Here is a 15,872-nt window from a genome sequence, read left to right as displayed (position 1 = left end):
GGAGACTGATAGGATAATGATGATGGAATGTTAAATGCTATCTATGTAAATCAGCTCCATCAATGGGTACAAGATTCAGCTACTTTAGGCCTCTTTTTTTGACATACATTTTCATTTTTTTTTAAGGAGAATAATATTGGATTGTTATTAACCTACTTTAGCAGGATCTTTGTATTACCAGACACATTACTATTTTGCATAAAGTCATATTAAATTTTGGTACGATGTACAACATGGTTTTCCCCTAAATGCTTTTAACCTCCAAGTAGTTTCTTTTGTATTTTTGATGGAAGATTGGTTTCTGATAGCCAGATCCCAATTGGGGAGTAGAAAGGGAAAAATGAAGATCTTTACATGCTCTCTGAAGGCAGGGAAAAGCAACTTATATTTTCTCCACTTATTTGAAGTGTGAAAATCAGCTGGGTAGATTCTAAGAGTGATTATGTTTTGAGGTGATCCGTGAAACCTCTGCTTCATCTTTGGGTTCTAGGACACAGCCATTAAGAGCTAAGTTTGAAACAAGATTGGATTTGGTTAAGGGCATGAGAATGGTTATCATTCTTGGTTGCAACTAAGATAGGCTGTAACTCAAACCTGGTTGTACATGAGGATACACGAGGATGCAGGTGGCCTCAAGGGTGGCCTGGAAGTAGGACTTTAAGAGACGTCATCAGGTTTCTGTCTTTTCTCCCTCCCCCCTTCCCATCTCTCTTTTCACATCTTCCTCTCCCTGTTTTGTTTTTTTTTTTCCTCATTGCCCATTTTTACTTTCCTCTCTAATTTATCTCTTTCCCTTCACCCCTCTCTCCCCATCTTTCTCTTTCTCCCTGCGTCACTCTATATTTCATTTCTCTTCTCCATTTCTCTCTCTTCCCACTCATTCTCCCCTGTTGTGCTCTCTCCATTTTCTCCCCTCCATCTTTCTTTCACCCCATTTCTACCCATATCTCCATCTCCCATTTTTGTCTCCCCCCCATCTCTCTCCTCTCATGTCTTCTCCCCAACCTCTCTCCCACCTGTCTTTCTCTCATGTCTCCTCCAGCTCATTTTCTCTCTACCCCATCTGACTCTCTCTCCTCCACATCTTTCCCATCTATCAACCTTTTCTTTCTTTTTTTTAAAGATTTTATTTATTTATTTGACAGACAGAGATCACACGTAGGCAGAGAGGCAGGCAGAGAAAGAGAGAGAGGAAGAAGCAGGCTCCCCGCTGAGCAGAGAGCCCAATGAGGGGCTGGATCCCAGGACCCTGAGATCATGACCTGAGCTGAAGGCAGAGGCTTAACCCACTGAGCCACCCAGGCGCCCCCCATCTCTCAACCTTTTCATACAGACTATGTAGTTGTTTCCTCAATGTAGTGGGGAACGTGACACAGGCAGCTCCAGTTTTACACGTTCCCAGCTTGATGACTCCATAGCAAAAAGAATGCTTCTCCCCAAGACTCCAGTTTTATGTAAATTTCAGAGAAGTTTTTCATTAACCTGGCTTGGGTTACATGCCTACTTCTTGGAATTAATTCACTTACACCAGCAAAATAAGATGTCTCGTGTAGGTCAAATGCCTATCTGTGTGGCCAGTGGCGATGAAAGGGACAAGTAGGGTAGGGACAAGGTGTTTAGATTGGCAGCCCCATAATAATCACTTAGAGCAGGAAAGGAGCCTTCCATTGAGGAAATGAGAATATTATTAACAAAAGAAATGGGAGACAGACTCTGGGCCTACAAGAACAGCAGATATGTACCACAACCACCAAGACAGGGTTATGGAAAGAAGAGGACACTTTCCCATACCACTATCTTGTTCTGGCCAAAAAATGTGTACCGATAAGCGGGTAGGAGAGTTGAATTTCTTGCTAGTGCATGTGGATGATCTTTTCTCTTTGGTCTTAGAGATCCTTCTAGCTTGTAGAAAAGACCCAGTTTTTAATCCCACCAGTGACCTTTCCTCCTTGTCACTTATGTCTTCTACCTCCCAGTCTGTTGTAAGGGATTGCTTCAGGTGAGTCAAAAAAGTCACACATCTGCCACCCTTGGTCTCTTGCCTTAGGCTGCTTCTCATTCTAACCATAGCACTCCACCTGGTTCCTTGCGGTTTCTTAATTCCCACAGCAGACATGAGCTAAACCCTCTTTATCCACGATTCAGTTTGAAACAGTGGGCACATTTCAGAAAAAGAAGTAAAAAGCAGGAATAAAATAATCACAAGCAGGAAAGAATAATACAATTCAACATTTCGGTATTGTAACGGCAATTTGGGGAACCGGAGTGTGAAGGAGTATATTCAGTCTCACGGTGTATCAGCAGTTTGAACTGATTTACAGAGACAGAGACTGGGCCTACAGGAAGATGGGGAGAGAACAGAAAAGTGAAGCCAGGAAGCCACTGACACTCCCTTTGCTTTCTCTGCACTAGGCTAGGGGTGAATGTCCTTCACTCAGTATAAACAAGCCAGGAGTTAGGAACTTGGGTGGGGAGAATGACAAGCATACCTTTAATTGGTATGGAAAGCATTTCGTTGGATCTACTTGCTTCAAAATGCCTTAACTGAAGAGAGCCATCCCCCAAAATGAGTTGAGGCCAATTCAATTTCTCCCTGATAAATAGAGCCAGGAGTGTTGACGATGTACATCAACGGAGAAACCAACCTCATGGATCCTTCTCAAGATGTTTATGGAAGGAGGTCGTGGGGCAAGAGGGGGAACTGGGCTCAGAGGATGGTGCTGAGAGCTCTGTTTCCTCCACCAGGATGTTAATAGCAGTTTCTGGCTGAGCTTGTGGCTTGAGCTGCCCATTTTGGATTTGGCTGGCGACTCTTCTGGGCAGGCTTTGTGCCTCTGCCTGTTTGTGTTAGAATGCGACACATGGACCCAGCAGTCAGCCAGGTGCCAACCATGTAATCTGACACCATATGTTCCCAAGTCAGGAGAGAATAGAGCAGATTTTTTTTTTTTTTCCAATTTTGGAAGTAGGTTAATTACATTCATCTATATTTTCGGCTCTGAGGGTCAGAGATGCGAAATTATTCCTGACATATTTAGGTGGTCATTCATGACCAAAATTATTAAGTATGAACTTTACCATTTACAAGATGGGACAAAGAGAATATTCTTACAGTGAGCCACAGCTCAAAAAGATATTCCCTTAATAAGAATGTTCCTCATTGGCACCACTGTTAAAAATGGACTTAAAGTGTTGTTTGGAGGGGAAATCAGTGTTGCTCATTTTATCAGCATTCTCTGCCCAGGTGTTGGTTTGTTTATGATATTTAACTGTTTTTTTTCACTGGATATTGATGGATGGAGCCAGCTGTGTCATTTCTTTGTGGCTTTTTGTTCTTAAACTATCAAAGCCAAACTTTTGACTAAAAAATGAAGTCTAATTGATTCAGAGCATTTAACCAATGCAAGCTAATGACGATCTTTCACATGGCTAACGTTTGTTGAGAGTTTGATCAGTGCCAAGAAGGTGCTGAGATGTTTACATGCAATATCCTGTCAAGCCTTGAACAGCTCCTGTGGCAGGAGCTCTTCATTGTCCTGGTCTTACAGTTAAGAAGTGGGATATGCCTGTTATCCTGCATTAGCCCCTCTAGGTGTGTACCTCACACTTCTGCACCCTGTTCAGTACCTGGAAGGCTGACAGATAAGGATCCCATCCACTGCTCCCCTGCCCTCTGGCTTCCTTTTGGGTTTGGCAGTGGAGATCCCTGATAACGAAAGCTTCCTAGCTTTCCTTAGAAAGATAGCAGGATAGAGGGAGGAGAGTGACCTATAACTAAAGTAGTTTGCCACCCCGGCGCCCCTGGATATAAACCCAACCTCTTTACTCTGAGTAAACTACTAAACATCTCTGCCCCTCAGATTTTTATCTCTGAAATAGAGATGAGTCTACCTATCTCTTGGGTGGTGGTGTGGAGGGTTAAATTAGATGCTGCATTGGAAATTACCAAGGCAGATTTAGGCAATGTAAAGGTGTGTTTTTCCTTTTCCTTCACATTGTGCAAGTAGCCTGTGGGCTCCTTGATATTTTTATTGATATTGACATTTTGCAATTAGAGTGTGTTCCCTAATGCAGCAGACACCCATAACCTGCTCAGATCCCCTAGCCCCACCTGGGACATCACCTGCATACAGTGTATTCTGCCATAGCTACTTTTGTCCTCTTTGCCAGAGGGAGTGTGCTTTTATTTTTTATTTTATATTTTATTTCATTTTATTCATTTTATTTTTTATCTTATTTTTATATTATGTTTTATTTGAAGGTCCAGTTTCTGTATGAAATTATTTAGGCCAGTTGCTTTGTTTGCTGCTTTGTTTTCTTGTTTTGTTTTGTGGTAGGTCTTTGATAATTTCTTTTTTTCTTCTAGGAAATTGTTCAACTTTTGTCTACTGGGATCACTTTGGTGAGTTGCATTTTCTTAAAATTATACATTTATTTAGGTTTTCAAGTTTATTGCACAGAATTCAAAGTATTTTCTAATGATGTTTTTAGTTTTGTTTGCTTTTTACTGTTTCTTACTTTGTATACTTGCACTTTCTCCCATTTCTTCTTCTCGACTAACTGAGCTAGTGGTTTATTGATTTCTTGAAACACCAGCTTTTTAATTTGTTTATTAGTTTTACCTTTTTCTCTTTTCTAAACATTAGGTTTTGCTATTAGTTTTCTACCTTCTGCTTTGTTTTGGTTTATTTTGTTCTTTTTCAAACTTTTGATTTGGTTGTTTAATGCATTTTTATTCCTTCATCTTTACTACAGATGCTTTAGTTGTGTTTTATAGATTTAAAAAAAATATTTTATTTATTTATTTGACAGAGATCACAAGTAGGCAGAGAGGCAGACAGGGGATTGGGGGGGAAGCAGGCTCCCTGCTGAGCAGAGAGCCCCATGCGGGGCTTGACCCAGGACCCTGAGATCATGACCTGAGCTGAAGGCAGAGGCTTAACCCACTGAGCCACCCAGGTGCCCATGTTTTATAGATTCAACATATGTAGTTCTTAAAAATGATCACTATAATGTTTTCTTTATCACATATTAAATTTTCATGCATATTTGAGCCTCTGTTCTGTTCTGTCTGTATCATTTGTCCATCTTTTATTTTTTTAGAATCAAAACTTTGAAGTTACTATAGGTTTTAGTTTGTTTGTAAGAACAGAATTGATTTTTGTGTATTTCTTTTACAAATGACCACTTTATTAATGTTTTTCTTGTTTCTACTGTTTTGTTTATTCTTTTGTGTTTTCTAAGTATGATATCACCTATGCACATAATGGCAAATTGTACATTCATTCTTCCAATAATTGTATCTCTTATTTTGTGGATTTTAAATGTACTGGCTGGCACTTTTAGAACAATATTAAATAACAAATATAAAAGAATGTCCCCATGAGTGGGGGATGGGCCAAATGGGTGAAGTGGAGTGGAAGATACAGGTGTCATTATGCAATGAATAGGTCACAGGGATAAAAGGTACAGCATAGGGAGTATGTGAATGGTATTATAATACTGTTGTGCAGAGACAGATGGCAGCTACACTTGTGGTAAGCATAAGCATAACATATAGACTCGTCAAATCACCATATTGTACACCTGAAACTAATATAAAATTGTGTGTTAACTATACTTTAAAAAAAAAAAAAGAATGCCCCTCCCACCCCTCTGTCATATTGCTGGCTTTAATGGGGATCCTTCTAGTGTTTCACTAGTTAGTAGGATTCCTCTTCTTTTTTTTTTATGATTCTTAATTTGGGGGGATATGTGTGTCTTTTTCAAAAAGTAAGTGTTTTTTTTTTTTTAACTTGGAGATGGATTTAAATTTTATCAAATGCTTTTGGCAGTTTTCTTGGTAATCATAGTGTTCTCCTTTGACCTATTTATATGATTAATTTCATTAATGGATTTTCTAAGATTAAAAAATACTTTTGAATTCCTGGAGTGAATCAATATGCCTAATGTACTGCCATTACTCTCATTGTTAACATTTTATTTAGGACTTTACATTAATATTTTTAAAGTTAGGTTGGTTTGCATATTTTCTATTTGTGATATTTTACTTGTCAAAAGTTTAATTCTTAATGGATTTCTAATAGTCTATCACATGGATATGGCACAAATTAATGTCACGATGGTTCCTTTATATAGACACTTATGTTGCTTCTAGTTTTCAGCATTGTAAATAAGTGACAATGAAGAGTCTTATTAATCCCTCTCCTCAGTCTCAACTCATTCACCACTTCGTAAAAGAATCCCTTCCTGACCCTCTGATTATATCAAATCCTTCAGTTATCTGGAGTTATCTTTTCTTCACAGAGCTTGTTATGCTTATAATTTACATGGACTGTATATTTAGCTGATTGCCATCTATCTTCTCCGATTAGGTGGTAAATGCCATGAAGTCCAGGATTATGACTGATATTGCATCTTTCAAGGAGCTCAGTGCCTAGCCCATATTATGTGCTCAATAAACATTTTCTGAATACTGATTACCATCTATCTACATGCATTTACTTCTAAGGAGAGTAGGCCTATTACATAAAGGGAAACTTTAAATTTAACTTTATTTTCGGTGTATGTTGAGATAATATTTTGGGTGGAGCTTGGGATGAACTGGATTGTTTTCATAATAGACGAGAGAGGAATTGATCAGAGTTGGGATGATGGAGAAGGGGCAGGTGGACAGTAGTTAGAAAGGCTGTGATCTGTGAGAGGGAAGCTGAAACAAAGGCCTTAGAGCTGATGGTGAGGACAGTAAAAATTTTCAGAGAAAATATTTTTCATATGAAATATCATACAATGGGATCTTTCTCCACAACTCTGAGGTCTTCAGAAAAGACTATTCAGCTTATCAAGTGCTTAGTCTGAATAGATTTCTTTTTTTTTTTTTTTTAAGATTTTATTTATTTATTTGACAGAGAGCACAATCAGGGGGAGCAGCAGAGGGAGAGAGACAAGCAGACTCCCCACTGAGCAAGGAGCCCAATGCAGGGCTTGATCCCAGGACCCCAGGATCATGACCTGATCCAAAGGCAAAGGCTTAACGGACTGAGCCACCTAGGCACCCCCTGAATAGATTTCTTATGAAAATCGTTTTTGTAAAGCTAAGACAGAGTTGGTTATTCAATAACTGACACTGTCATCTAAGTTTCACCTGATTAAGTTTAACAGAAGGAGATGTAAAGCCCTGCATATACCTTAAAAAAAAAAAATCAGTTGTCTGAATAAAGCTTTAAGGAAACCCATTTTTGATACCTTTCTCTTTGAAAACATGAGCGATTATCTGAGTGCAACATAAGCCAATTCTTTGTGGTCAGTATTAAAACTAAAACTATAAATGCGATAATTAATTGGAGCACAGAATCCTAGTCAAAGTACGTTATAGTTCTACTTTAGCCTATTGGTCAGACTACATTTAAAGTATTTTTTATAGGCTTTTACTTTAGTTTTTGGCAGACTTGATAGAACCCAGAATGCTACCTTGTAGAGAAGAGTTTGGGAAGCCATGGCCTAAAAGTAACGTTTGAGGGGAGTTTAGTCTTAAAAAGAAAGAAGCTTGAGGGCCACTTGTTGGCTGTCCTCAAACATGTTGAAGGACTGCCATGATGAAGAGGGATAGATACTGTTCTGTGAGATGCAGAAGACATATTTGAAACAATGGGAGATATCACAAGGCAGAAGATGTAGACTTAATATTTGGAAAAGCTTTGTAGATTAAACTGAACTACACTGCTGTTAGAAGAGGGAGCTTTCTGGATTTGAGGATTCTAGCAGAAGCTGCATGGCCATCTGTAGGAGACCTTCGTAGAGGAGATTTCTGCATTGATTGGGCCAGATACATGGCTTCTTCATTCTTTTTCAGTGGAGAGGCTATAAAAAAGGCTAGCTGCCTCACTGGTTTCCTTCTTGTTACTAGCTTATTATCTCCTTTACCCTGTAGGCTGTAAGCTCTGTGAGGATGAGGGCTATCTATGTCTATTTTGTTCACACTGAATTACCACAGCCTGGCATAGAGCTTTGTTTTCAATAGTTACCTGGTGAGGTAAAATGAATGGTTGCCATCCTACGTAGCCACGGCTAATGGAGCAGCTTAGCTCCAACGGAAGAAAGGAAATTAATCAAAGGGACTAGGTCAGTTGATTTTTGTCTTTCCCTGGGCCCTGTCTTTTATGTACCAGGTATTGAGCCAATAGGAGACCTTTTAGGTGTTGCCTTCCTTTCTCCATTCATGAGCTGACAGAGTGGTTAAGAGCACAGTTCCCAGAGTCAGATTCCTTTGTATTACTTTCATAGAGTTGTTATGAGGATTGAATATGTGTGTGTGTGTGTGTGTGTGTGTGTGTGTGTGTGTGTGTGTGTGTAAGCTGTTATAAATTGGTATAAATTCCTAAAATTAAGCTGTTGGAAAATATAGGACACACAGTAGGGCTTTGCGTAGTACACAGGATGGTGAATTATTTCCCTATATATATAGGAGCTTATGAAGAAGCCCTCTAAAAAAAATTTTTTTTTCTTCTTCTTCACATTAGGGAGGTAGAAGGCTGGATCTAAGATCCAGCTTTGCCATAAGCTATGATCTTAGGCAGGTCCTTCCCCTCCCTGAAACATCAGTAATATAGCTCTGAAAATAGCAGTCTTGACTACCTTGAGAGTGAAATGAGCTAAAATACATAGTGGGGGCTTGATAACTATATAGAACAAAATGCATATACCTTATATCTTCGCACCTTGCCCCCAGTACACACACTTTGTAGTGGAGACCTGGCTCAGCTACTGGATCGCAGGAAAAGGGTTTTTCCATTCTTCCAGGTTCAGCTCTTCTCATAATCTCTTCCTGAGAAGGGGAGGGTGGGGGGAATACATCCTTTTTGCTTTAAAGCTGATCAGGATGCTCAGCTGTAAGGTCCTAGATCAGAAAGAAAAATCGCTATTTTGATTTCCACACTGTTCTTCTGTGCCGTTTCTTTCTCAGCCCCTCTTGAAATTTCTCTAGTTCTCCTGTGGCATAAAGTGAGTCAGAATGGCAAATGAAACATGCAGGAGACATAAATTCCAGGCATAAAATATATATCAAATATACATCTATCAATTGGCTTTATGCTATCTGAGCTGCCCCCAGGGTGTCAGTGGATCAGGTGAATGGATTTCTGCCACTGTGGGTAATTCCATAAGGTAATAGGGTGGGCCCTAATGCAGTGGAGAGGCAATATTCTCCCAGTTATATATCATGGTTTAAAAGGGGAATTTGTATATTTTGATTTTGCGAGTCAATGAAGTTGAATCCCCAAGGCACTCTCGGAGCTCAGGCTTTCTGAGGCTGTGGAGATGAACTGGCGGAAAGCCAGGAAGGCAGCCTAAAGAGAAGGAAGCCACCTCCACTACAGAGGCCTGGTCCAGAAAGGCGCAGTCCTGCGACCTCCCAGAAAACTCAGGGTAGAGATAATTACCATATAAATGTTATAAATTTTCCCCATTTAGTTGGCCAAGCTAAGGATAATACCAAAGAGTGAATTTGTCTAACCAAATGGGAAAAAAGAAATTGGAGCTATTTAATTGACTGACAAAACTCAGTCAGAGATGGTCAGTCAACTAGTTGTGCTAACTGTGAGAATTCAGTGAAAGAGTGAAGAAAGATAGAGATGAAGAGAGAAACACGATGAATAGTTAATACTTATTGAGATAACATCTTGTTTTCCAAGTACTGTGCTTAGCACTTTCCATGCACTATTTCAATACTTTCTACAACTCTCTGAGGTAAGAACTATGGTTATCATTCACATTTTACGGTTGAGGAAATTAAGGCATGGAGAGGTTAAGCAACTTGCTCAAGGACCACCTAGTTAGTGGTAGAGTAGGGATTTGAAACCTCTCTTAACCACTATACCTTACTACCTCCAAAGGAAAAAAGCTCTTTCCAATTTGAGGAATGATTTTCTAGGCTCCAGGAAGTCTGATGACTTAGGTTTAGAAAAGTTTAATTGGAAATGAGAGTATTAGAAATGCGCCTAGAAGCAGGTTAGTACTTCTTATTATGCTAATATGCTTAAGAACTGTTTCTGCAGGGGTGCCTGGGTGGCTCAGTTGTTAAGCATTTGCCTTCAGCTCAGGTCATGGTCCCAGCATCCTGGGATCGATCCCCACATCAGGCTGCTGGCTCTGCGGGAAGCCTGTTTCTCCCTCTCTCACTCCTCCTGCTTGTGTTCCCTTTCTCGCTGCTCCTGTCTCTCTGACAAATAAATAAAATCTTAAAAAAAAAAAAAAAAAAAAAAAAAAGAACTGTTTCTGCAGTTCTGCAAAATTAGTGGGAGGTAGAAAGAAGCCTAGTTTGACCTGACTTCAGATAAAAATCTCTGTTAGCAAAATCCACACTTGGACTCAGCCCAAGCAGCCCAGTTAGAGATCTGATTTGCCTTAGATGTAAGAGATTTTGAGATTCCAAAAATAGGATCCTGAAGAAGGATACAGACTTTGATTTGATTACTGAAGTAGAGCTGTGCTAAACATTTCCTATCATTGATGAGTCCCAAGTCCAGTACACAGCATGTGTACATTAATAAACAGGATACAACAAATGAGTCCCTAATATCCAACCTCTTCCTGCTAACAGAACTCCGTTTCATTCAGGCAGTCACCACCACCACCCCCCCCCCGCCCCCCCCCGCCCCAATACAGCCAGTTACCTCAGACACAGCCGATCCCAGTCTCAGATCCCAGGGGTAGATCGGATTGGATTTAGGGTATTCCAATTCCTCTAGCCTGTGATTGGTTCAACAGTGGGCGTATGACCTGATACTGGCCAGTCAGAATTGAGAGGAAGTGGGCGAGGAGGGAGAGAGGTTGAGGTGTCCGGGTAAATTTTCTTCTATTTTAAGAGAAAAGCTCAGAAAGTTTATCTTTTTCTTTACTCTGGAAGTAGCTGTGTTTGTATAGTGATAACTATATATATCTCACAGAGCTGTATAACTTTCTGGAAGACCCAACTAAAATCAGCTTAAAGAATATGGGTTTATTTTCTAATTTGTCACACATGAAGTTCAGAGGTAGGACAGTTCCAGTGTCGGCTAATAATAGGGGCACAAGTTTCCTTCCGTCTTTCTGTAATGTGTGTTGGTAACTTTCTTTGTGGTGACAAGATGGTCATAGCAACTCCAAGAATCATTTCACACAGGAGAGGCAAGAATGTTTAGAGGCAGGAAATGGGGCAAGTTCCTGACTTGTGTCCCTTTACACGAGTCTGGAAAACATTAGAAGGGCCAAAGCTGACTTCCCCTTATATTGCCAAGATTTGTTACATGCACATTCTTCAAACAATTGTGGGAAGACAAATGGAATGGCCATAATTGGTTTAGATAATTAACCACCAGATTTAGGAGGAGTTAATGAAGTACACTGATGTCTGATACCTGAACAAAGCGGGGCTTCTTTGGAAAGGAAGAAGTGGGAGTGTGTAACTGTTGGATAGATAATCAATAGGGTCAGCCACAGGCTGCAACAATTGTCATCAGGCTAACAGTATGAATGAAACCAGCACAAGGATGACAGGGTAGACAGACAGAAAGAATCCGAGTCCTTGATGACATAATGAGCTGCTGAATCAAACCAAATAAAAAGCCTGCCCAACTACCTGTAGACCTCCCATTATGTGCCATAAATCTGTTCGAGGTTTCTGTAATTTAAAACTGAGATCACTGAACACAGATACAAGGTCCTTAATAAACACTTGGTAATGAACAAATGAATGAATGAACAAGGAAATGCATTTGAAGTTTATGTTCTAAGAATGAAAGTTTTTATTGTATCTGACGTTAGAATGGGCAAATTTTAAAAAAGTAAGAATAAGTCAGATTTTGATGTGTTGAGAACACACAGTGAATCCTTTTGAAAAGACAATTTTTTTATCTTATGAAATTGTTCTTTTTTAAAAAAATAGGGAATAACTGTGGTTATTATGGTTGAAAGAAAATTTTTTTTCTTTCCTATCTTTCTCTTTCTTTCTTTCTTTTTTTTTAAAAGATTATTTATTTATTTATTTATTTGACAGACAGAGATCACAAGCAGGCAGAGAGGCAGGCAGAGAGAGAGGAGGAAGCAGGCTCCCTGCTAAGCAGAGAGCCTGATGCAGGTCATGATCCCAGGACCCTGGGATCATGACCTGAGCCGAAGACAGAGGCTTTAACCCACTGAGCCACCCAGGTGCCCTTCTTTCTTTCTTTCTTAATTTTATTTTATTTCTTCAGCATTCCAAGATTCATGATTTATGCACCATGCCCAGTGCTCCATGCAATACGTGCCCTCCTCCATACCCACCACCAGGCTCACCCATCCCCTCACCCCCCTCCCTTCTAAAACCCTCAGTTTGCTTCTCAGAGTCCACAGTCTCTCATGGTTTGTCTCCCCCTCTGATTTCCCCCAATTCACTTTTCCCTTCCTTCTCCTGATGTCCTCCATGTTATTCCTTATGCTCCACAGTAAGTGAAACCATATGATAATTGACTTTCTCTGCTTGACTTATTTCACTCGGCATAATCTCCTCCAGTTCCATCCATGTTGATACAAAAGTTGGGTATTCATCCTTTCTGATGGAGGCACAATACTCCATTGTGTATATGGACCACATTTTCTTTATCCAGTCTGTTGAAGGGCATCTCAGCTCCCTCCACAGTTTGGCAATTGTGGCCATTACTGCTATGAACATTGGGATACATATGGCCCTTCCTTTCACTACATCTGTATCTTTGGGGTAAATACCCAGTAGTGCAATTGCCAGGTCATAGGGTAGCTCTATTTTTAATTTCTTAAGGATTCTCTGCAGTGTTTTCCAAAGTGGTTGCATCAACTGGCATTCCCACCAACAGGGTAAGAGGGTTCCCCTTTCTCCACATCCTCTCCAACACTTGTTTCTTGTCTTGTTGATTTTTGCCCTTCTATCTGGTGTAATGTGGTATCTCAATGTGGTTTTGATTTGAATCTCCCTGATGGCTAATGATGATGAACATTTTTTTCATGTGTCTGTTAGCCATTTGTATGTTGAAAGAAAATGTCTATAAATAACCAGGTCTCTTCTCAATGGATACAAAGTAGGGAGATTAGATAGATATACTGGGAAAGTATTTAATAAAACCTTTATCAAATACTTGTTGAGTGGTTAGTGTGTGTCAGGCACTGTGACTGGATTCAGGGATATAATAATGTATAAGACGGACATGATCCTGGCTTTCACAAGTTTGGAGCTTGATATAACAATTATATCTTCTATGTTTTATATTCTAAAGATTCTAAACCAGTAAAGAACTATTAGTAGCAGTTTTGTTTTACTAAAAATTACACAAATTGAATATGTAATGTTTGCTGATTTTATAGCACTTATGAAGAGTAGATATATAAAAAATACTATGAAAATAATTAACATTAATAGGTATCTACCATTGATTGAGGACTTACTATGTGCCATGCACAGTTCTAAATGCCATATATGCATAGTCATGTACTTCTAATAGTAATCCTGTAAGGCGGATACTATTAGTAATCCTGTTTTGCAGAAGAGAAACTTGAAGCAGAGAAAGGTTAAATATTTTTCTAAGGGTACACACCTAGTAAGTTACTTAGCTGGGATTTGAACACTGCTATTTTTTTTGAGAGCCTGTTTTCGTAACTACTACTATATGAGCATGGCATTTTATTCCCAGTGGTGCAGGTGTGAATCTGAGCCTCCGACAGTGGACATGATTCACCCTATTTACAGTTGAGGGAATTTGTACCTATCTCATAGAATGTTCTAAGTATTAAATGAAATAATATACTGGAAGAATATGTAAAAATAAATGTAGTGCCTGGTATAGAAGAAGCCTTAAAAAATGGAGGGCTTTATTATTATAAATCTAGATCTTGGTTTTCTGATCGAATGCTAGGGATTATCAGGAATCTCTGAATTTCTTAAACCCACAGTGTTTCTTTATCACACACAATTTTTCTAAACCCTCTCAATATATAGCCCCTACTTGTTTTGCAAGTGTTGCTGGTGGACATTATAAAAGGTGATGGAGACTCATGAATATAAGTTAGAGAGACAGTCATCTCTAATTGCATCATTTCACTTTTCTGAGAGTGGCCAAGATTAGCATAAGAAATCCAGAATGACTGAGCAATGAATTCTATATCAATTAGCCAAAAAAAAAAAAAAGTTATCACAGAATGGTGATTAATGGTAGATTTAAAGGGACTCGAAAGGATATGCAGTCTAACCTCCTTCTTTGGACTCCTCACTAAGGGATACTTTGCAAAATTTGAATTTGGGGCTGGGATATATACGAAGATGTTTACCACTTTTCTGTCACACAGAGGAAAACAAACCAGGTTAATTCTTTTTTAAAATACATTTTGACTTGAACTACCACATATATACAGAAAAGAGCACTAACCATGTAGCTTTATTTTCACAAAATGAAACAACAGAAAATAGCTTAATGAATTCTAACAAAGTGAACACACATGTGTAACCAACATCCAGAGAAGAAACAGAACTTTTCCAGCACCCAGAAGCCTTCTTTGTGCCCTCTTCCTGTTACTAACCCTTCAAAGGTAATTGTTATTCTGACTTTGATGCCACAAACCAGTTTTGCACATTTCTGAACACAATATAAGTAGATTCACACAGCATACGCTCCTTGCATCTGGTTTCATTCTGTCGACATAACGTTTGTGAGAGTTATCCGTGTTGCATAAGACTATGGTTTCTTCTTACTCATTGCTATGTAGTTTTTTATTGTATGACCATATACAATTTATTTACCCATTCTTCTGTTGATGAACAACTAGTTTTTTGTCCAGTTCGGTTTATTAATTGCAGTGCTTCTGTAAACATTCTTGGATGTGTCTTTTGGTGAACATTTGTTTCCATTTCCATAGGGTATATACCTGGGTTTGGAATTACTAGGTCATGCGAATGCGTGTTTTTGGCTTTAGTTGATGCTGGGCAATTTTCCAGGATAGTTTTCCAGTCTAGAAATATTTTGTTTAACTTTTGAGAGGACAAGACCTAGTGGAAAACATTGGAAGACCCATTGTAAGTGTGCTATATTTGGGCTGAAGCATCAGAAGCATCTGGTGAATAAATTCATTTGTTTGTCATATATTTATTGAGCACCTACCATGTGCTAGGCCCTGTGCTAGAGGCTCTAAGGCTTTGAAGACCTTGTGGTCTAATAGAGAGAGAAAATTTAAACATATAATCTCAATACTATATTTACAAACTCTGATAAGTACTAAGAAGGAAAAGTACAGGATGCCATAAGTCCAATAGGCTAGTGTCCTCCCCCTTTTTTTCTTCCTAAAGGGAAGGAAAAAAAAAAAAGAAAGAAAGAAAGAAAGAAAGGCAACCTACCTCTAACTGTAATAGCCTTAATTGTGAACTAGCTTCTAAGCTGTCAGATTGGAACCTAATTAATCACTGAGGGTGGTATGGAATTGATGAATTGCTTTGGTGCTCTTTTACTAGTATAAATCTTTGATTTAATGATTGCTGCTCTCTGATTCATACCGTACTACCCCAGTGATCAATATGCATGATGAATGGCTGATTTTCAAGAACCACCCACTTGCTAATGCTCCTTTACATATACAGTGTATGTATATATGAATTAGTACACAAGACGGATTTCTGACAAAGAGGCGAAGGGTGAGGTAATATTATAGGTTGAAGAAGAGGAGGGGCACAGATGGGTGAGATGAATGGAATTTGCTAATAGCAGTTGGAAGGAAATTTTCAGAAAGGGGAAAATAAAGCACTCAGTGGGAGAATCCTCCATTTACTTTTTAACAGGCTCCTTCAACTAAGTCTTCCAGTTCAAGGATTTGTTGTGGCTTTGGGGGAGACTTACTATCCA

The 15,872-nt window shown here is 39.1% G+C and overlaps 1 protein-coding gene across 1 annotated transcript in view; it reads left to right on the top strand.

Moving 5' to 3' along the window:
- The window catches only part of LOC308343878 (uncharacterized protein), a 391,106-nt gene that overhangs the window by 299,594 nt on the left and 75,640 nt on the right, over nt 1-15,872 (top strand). Inside the window, exon 3 of the mRNA XM_080805090.1 lies at nt 4,367-4,402. The gene's annotated coding sequence lies outside the window, so the exon portion shown is untranslated. The remainder of the gene's footprint in view (nt 1-4,366; nt 4,403-15,872) is intronic.

This window comes from Martes martes, assembly GCF_963455335.1.
Source record: "Martes martes genome assembly, chromosome: 5".
Taxonomy (NCBI): domain Eukaryota; kingdom Metazoa; phylum Chordata; class Mammalia; order Carnivora; family Mustelidae; genus Martes; species Martes martes.
This window is presented reverse-complemented; position numbering and strand designations above follow the sequence as displayed.